General features: G+C 34.1%; 1 protein-coding gene across 1 annotated transcript in view; it reads right to left on the reverse strand.

The window, feature by feature from the left end:
* Positions 1-7,500, reverse strand: part of LOC136854479 (alkaline phosphatase-like) — a 41,928-nt gene that overhangs the window by 20,494 nt on the left and 13,934 nt on the right. The window lies entirely within an intron of this gene.

Consider the following 7,500-nt stretch of genomic DNA (forward strand, 5'->3'; position numbering starts at 1 on the left):
ATTTTCAAGTTAAATAAAATCTTTGATTAGACTGATTCGTGACATTTAGACTGTCAAGCCAATCACTGGGGCCAATTTCGGCCATTCAGTGCCCAAGACAGTCAAAAGATGGGGGGTGTTGGAGTGGCTGGACAGCAACGTAAAAAAAATCTAGAAAATAAAGGAGGTTAAATACAAAGATCTGTAAAATACCCCCACAGTTGCATTAAGAAACAATCGCTAGAGGGTTGGACAGCGATGTTGAAGAAAGGAAGCAGGAACGGAGGTAAAGTAAATGGTTAAAATGTGGCTGCAGCTAGGGGTCGAAGGGAAGCTACAGACACCCTTTAGTAAAGCCTACAGTGCACCACGTTGAATTAACTGTAAGTCCTTTCTGTATCGTGAAGTCAACTAAGTATTATGGCAACAGAAGTAAGTAATCTCTCTTCCGTTTTCTTGACAACGCCAGAAAAACTCATCTCTCAGTAATGTAAGCGGTAAGAGCTATTATGCTAATGTGAGAGGTAAAAGTTATTATGCTAATATAGGAGGCAATAGGGTATTATGCTAATGTAAGAGGTAATAGCTATTATGCTAATGTAAGAGGTAATAGCTCTTTTTGTAATGTAAGAAGTAAGAGCTATTATGTTAATGTAAGAGGTAGAAAATTATTATGTTAATGTAAGAGGTAGAAAATTATTATGCTAATATAGGAGGTAATAGCTATTATGCTAAGTAAGAGGTAATAGCTATTATGCGAATATAGGAGGTAATAGCTCTTTTGTAATACAAGAGGTAATAGCTATTATGCTAATGTAAGAGGTAATAGCTATTATGCGAATATAGGAGGTAACAGCTCTTTTGTAATGTAAGAGGTAATAGCAATTATGCTAATATAGGAGTAAATAGCTATTATGCTAATAAAAGAGGTAACAACTGTTATTTAATCTAAGAGATGGTAGTTATTAGCGAATATGAGGTAATAGCTATTATGCTAATACAAGAAATAATGGCTGCTATGCTAATATAAGAGGTAATAGCTATTTTGTGTGTAACATAATAGTTATTGCTATTATACTAGTATAAGAGGTACTAGCTGTTATGCTAGCATAAGAGATAATAGCTATTATGTTTAAGAGATAACAGCTACTCTTCTAATACAAGAGATAAGAGCTGTTAGGCTAATATAAGAGGTAAGAGCTATTAGGCTAATATAAGAGGTAATAGCTGTTAGGCTAATATACATGTAAGAGGTAATAGCTATGCCAATCATCTTATGCAATATTGGAGCTAAGTATATATTGGGATTATTGCATAAAATCAAAGTGATTCAGATGAAATAAGATAAAATCTAGTGAATTAAAAACATAAGACTTAAATCATTTTAAAAAGTGATACGCATAGCAATTCTCAATATACAAAGCAAGAGTTTTCAAAGTAATGCAGTGCAATTCCGGTTGTGTAATGCATTACGTGATTGTCTGTAAACTGATTGATAAATCGCAAATCTGATCTGGAAAGCTGGGGATGATTTACAACACGATATATCACTCTATGAAATTTCGTTTATATAAAAAAATGTATACAACTTTCCCCTTTACATTAGAATATAGATATATAATTTTTACCTTTCATAACTGAGAATACTTTATTATCAGACCGAGTCCCTGGGTACAAAAACTTATCTGGGATTACAACAACATGCACTATATATTAATGATATGTGGAACGTTCATTATCTATTAAATCTTTTGATCAAATAAACACAGTAATTATAATTGGTCATATATCTGGAGTAAGCTCCTTATATTGTCAATTGCTCACAGTTTTATATTGTTGCTCGCTGTCAGTACTTCTTGACAGACACCACATCATCAAGCATCATTTAGTATCATTTAAATGGAAACATCTGGAACAATAGGCACTTCGCCTTTATGCCAAACAATTTCCTCTTCCATGTACTCAGTAGTACCACTGTCTATCAAACTCTTTTCCTTGAATAATTATAAATATTATGTTTTGGGAAACTATATCTTCCTCTCCAACACTCATTATATTCTCATTTACCCCCAGGAACTCAGTGCACAGAACGAATGCATTTCTTGAGATGCCATCTAAATTTACACTTACGTCACCAAGGAAAATTATCCTTTCATGCTCTCCAAACTCAGCCAGAAAGAGATTCAGACTTCTCCAAATAATAATAATAATAATAATAATAATAATAATAATAATAATAATAATAATAATAATAATAATAATAATAATAATAATAATAATAATTAGGGTAACTGAATGAAACAGACTGCCAGGAAGCCAAATAAGTTTGGGAAAAAAACCTTTGCTAGACATTTTCATTAACAATACCAATCTGCAATACAAGATTTAAAGTAAAACGAGCCACATGAAAATAAATGTATTCATTTTTTTTTTCATTTATGGAACTCACTATACGTATGGTTTTTATATACTTCAATAATGAATCCATTTGAAAATCAACGCGCCTGTTAATTAGGCACTGGTTTCTTTAATTATAAAATCACGTAGCAGCTTTCGTATTTAGGTTGAAATGAGATCATTATCCATTTGCTTTTATGGTAATGCATAAGTAACTGTTTTTTTAACCACCGCCTGCTTATTAATTTGGTGCAGCCAAATTAATAATATTCTTCGTATGAGGTGCTAATTATCATTTCTCAAAGGAATATTCAATTAGCCAATAATAAGGTAGATAAACAAATATTTTCTATTTATGCTATTGGCTTTTCTCGGGTAACTTTGAGTTCAGGGAGGTTAAGATGAATTTCCCGAGAATATTTTCCAGAAAAATAAGTGAATATGTAAATAGATAAATGATTTTATATATATATATATACAGTATATATATATGTATGTATATATATATATATACCTATAAATATATATATATATATATATAAATATATATATATATATGTGTATATGTATGTATATATATATATATATATATATATATATATATATATATATATATATATATATATATATACATATATATATATATATATATATATATAGGTAAAGAAATGAATAAATAAATCATGAACTCCCTAGACTCACTCTGACATTCATAATAACTTAGGAGAGACCAATTTTAACTCTGCCATTTTTTCCCTGTAATTTACCTAACACTGTTCTCAGCCTAATAATAATAATAATAATAATAATAATAATAATAATAATAATAATCTGAATGGCATTGGTCAGCAAGCGATACAAATTCGAAATGTAATACAGAGCCCCCTTTCCTGCCTGCAATTAAAAGCACGTGCGATATTAGTCAGGCCTTGCAATTGCAAGCTCTGGCAACTAACTGTCACTGGCCGTGAATTAATTGGCCTGAGTCAACTATGTGCACAGCCTCCTAATGATGCAGTAATTGCATTGGGCTCAGGTCCATTAAGCAGTATCATCTTGCAATGGCTGAGTCATTTGCATGCATTACCACAATTATCAAGACATTACTGTCATTCGAAGTCCATGACGGAGGTGTATACACTGCAGGTGGAAAATTGCAAAGAAGCTAGGAGAGGACTTGGCTTCAGCAGAGAGAGATGTTCGTAGAATCTTTGCTGGGATAGTTAAGCTATTAATTTTATGTTTCTCCTCCCTCTCTCTCTCTCTCTCTCTCTCTCTCTCTCTCTCTCTCTCTCTCTCTCTCTCTCTCTCTCTCTCTCTCTCTCTCTCTCTCGTTCTTTCTTTCTTTAAATCTTCAAGTGACAAACCTCACAGACAGAGTCAGCAGACTATATAAACCCAAGAGGGCTGCAATAGGAAATTAGCCTTCACAGAGAGACACAAGTTATAGTCAAAGATGATAAATAAATGTATGAATAGAAATGAGGTAATATAAAAAAAGACACACCTGAAATTCAGGAGACATCAGCAAAAACCCAGGAATGAATTGGCTCCACCCTTGAACATTTGGAGATCACGAGATTCCACAACTACACTGGGCAAATTGCTCCATAGTTTAGTTGCAGCCTGAAGACAAAACTCCCGTCAAACTAAGTAGTATTACACCAGATACTATAAAACGAGACACTGTTTTCGGGAGCAGCCTGCCTTCTTGGCTTTAAAAATAATTTCCAGGTCAAAAAGTTCGGCCGTCATAGCTTTCATTTTCTTATTGACGTTAAACTTTTAGTTTCCTGTGAAAGGAAGCTATTGTGCCGGCTTTGTCTGTCCGTCCGCACTTTTTTCTGTCCGCCCTCAGATCTTAAAAACTACTGAGGCTAGAGGGTTGCAAATTGTTATGTTGATCGTCAGCCCTCCAATCATCAAACATTCCAAATTGCAGCCCTCTAGCCTTGATCATTTTGAGAGATTTGTTATATATATATATATATATATATATATATATTATACATATGTATAACTCTAGGTGACAGATAACACACACACATAACATAAACATACAAATTCTGACAAAAATAAAAAATAAATTCTATGATCTTTCGAGTCCAAGCGAAACTCCCCAACACAGTGTATAAAAAGAACTCTAATCGATGAATTGTGGAATGGTCAGAATCCTTCGTGGGGTTTCTGTGCCTCGCGATCTTTTTATAGAAACCCGAGGATCTCAACAATTCGATTTCTTGATCACTCCCTGAGAGTCTGGGACTAAGCTAATGATCTCGAGAGTCAAAAGAGGCTTTGTTGAGAGAGAGAGAGAGAGAGAGAGAGAGAGAGAGAGAGAGAGAGAGAGAGAGAGAGAGAGAGAGAGAGAGAGTTTCACTCCATTCTTCCTAAATTATATTGCTGGGCTGATGCTGGTGATCTGAACGAAAGAGGTTTAAAATTTAAAATAGTATTAAGTATTATTCTCGAATTATTCATAGTAATATATTGCTAAGAGAAGTTTTTTATAGTCACTGGCGTTCTCTAGGGCAGTGTTCTTTGCCCATTACTTCATATCGTAAACCCATGATGTGAGGTTTGGCCTTGAAAACAGTCTTCTTGCTGATTCAGATGAATTGCTTAACTGAAGCTCTTGTATTTAAGAGAGTATAAAGTTTAAATATTTGATTGAGGAGGTTTGATATTTTGTCTATGTGTATATTGGCTATTTAACTCACAATTACCTCTTTCTGGACGAAAGCTAATGACATGACAGAGACGAATTCATTAGAAAACTTTACCTCTTCATTACTAGATCAAAAGTTTTCGCACCGAACCCTTTTATACTTGGAAATAAAACTAAATACCAACAAACACATTACGAATCTGATTCACCGTTTTGCCACCAGATAGACTTCTAAAAAAAATATAAATCTCTTCTTCTCTCCAAAGTGTCGCGAGAGACGATATCCAACCTCTCCTAATGGATTCTTTTCATCACACAAGAGAGAGAGAGAGAGAGAGAGAGAGAGAGAGAGAGAGAGAGAGAGAGAGAGAGAGAGAGAGAGAGAGAGAATCAGAGAAAGTCCAGCGACGCTTCTTAATTGCCACTGATGCTTTCTCTGTTCCCCCACTGGAGAAAATCGGAACTTGTTAAAGGTTGCTTGTTAGTAACTTTTTCCCTTTCGGGGAAAGTTGTGAATGCTAGGATCGTCTGGGCAAGAAAGGCTTTTCTTTTTATGTCATTTGATGTTTTCTTCTCCTTTCGGAGATAGGTATCTGTAAACTTCGGGAGTTTGTCTTCTAAGTTTTCTTTTTCAATCTTATTCTTCACCTCATATCTGTTATTTTCATTTTGCAGAAGTGGCTAGAAATGACATTAATAGTATACATTATATGAGTGGGAGGATAGTAGAAATTCTACTGTTCAAAGTTTTCATTGTAATATATATTGTAATATATATATATATATATATATATATATATATATATATATATATATATATATATATATATATATATATATATATATATATATATATATATATAAATTTCTGACTCACATCAGGATCAACCCAGGTCTTTCAATTGAAAGGCACGGGCGCTGCCCACTCGGCCTTACAACTGAAAGACCTGGGTTCGATCCTGATGTGAGTCAGAAATTTATTTCTATTCCACACGTGATTGTGTGTTGATTATTTCAATATACATACATATATATATATATATATATATATATATATATATATATATATATATGAAATATTGTTACTAAATTATTCTCTCTCGAAAACTACTTTAGTGATCATTCCTACAAAAATATGGGTGACTCTCAAACCCCAAAATCTGCCTATTACATCTGACAAATTTGCTCCCACCCAGAGATATTGCTAATCAATTTAATTTCTCTGGACGTTATAGGGCCATTTAAAAGGCCAGTTGTTCAAGAAATTATCATTAATATTATCGTTATTATTATCATTGTTCAAAGAATTATCATTATTATTCTCGGGGAGGGAAGCAATATTTTGCGACAGCTATTTGATGACCTTCCAGACTTCTTCAGTACCAACGAACATTTTTCACATTCTTTCATACATTATTCTGCACATTATTCTACACTTATCCCTTCCTTCCTTTGCGTTTTTTCCAGATACCAGGTGCATCTAGGCAGCTTTTTGCGACAGCTGGTCCCGTTTTGGCTGCCACAATTAATGAAACTGAACCAGATGGCGACCGTATAAAAGGCATCTCAAGACACGCTGGGCGTCATAACCTCATGTACTATGATTCCCCACTGCCTTGAGGTCGAGACTTGCTGTGTATAAAAAGTTGTATAAGGCGGCTTATTTAGAAAATAAGCACTTGTGGTGTCTTACCAGTGAAATGAAGTCCAAATTCTCCATGGCTGTGTTTTGTAGTTGATGTAGCGTATATAACACCCACGGGGAATCAGTCCTAACTTTTATTTATTAATTTTTTTTGGTAAAGCTCAGTTGTATTCAACTCTGTTCTTAGTATACGGATTGCAATCTCCTATCATGAGTACATTCATAAATTTCTATATTATTGGTTTTCATATTAATTTAATTCTTCAGGCAATATGATATGTTTGATGATTGGGGGGTGGATGATCAACATGCCAATTTGCAGCCCTCTAGCCTCAGTAGTTTTTAAGATCTGAGGACGGACAGAAAAATTGCGACACAATGGTTTTTTTTACAGAAAACTGAAAATGCTCCCAATTACTTACAATTAAAAGCACTAGCTTAAAAAAGCAACCATTTCATTCGAAGCTCATCTAATTGCCATAAAATACCCTGTTTTCATAAGGAGGGGAATTTGAACGACAAGGGCTCGAATGCAAATGTCATTTGCCGGTCGCTAAGCACAGGGTCCACTTTATCATTCATTCCTTCGAGCAGGGCGACTTTAGGACCGACCGTTAAACGAAGATTTTCGTATATTGGAAGGCATAATGAATAAATTTTCATAATGTCTTCGTGAGGGATGCTTAGCTAGAGTGGCTTTGATTTATGCGATGACCAAGATCATTCTTCATCATTTTTCGAGACATTTAAATTTACTGCCTGGGATGAACTGGGAATAGATCAGATTCATTTCACGATAAATTAAAGAGTC

Source organism: Macrobrachium rosenbergii, chromosome 29, assembly GCF_040412425.1.
Source record: "Macrobrachium rosenbergii isolate ZJJX-2024 chromosome 29, ASM4041242v1, whole genome shotgun sequence".
Classification (NCBI taxonomy): domain Eukaryota; kingdom Metazoa; phylum Arthropoda; class Malacostraca; order Decapoda; family Palaemonidae; genus Macrobrachium; species Macrobrachium rosenbergii.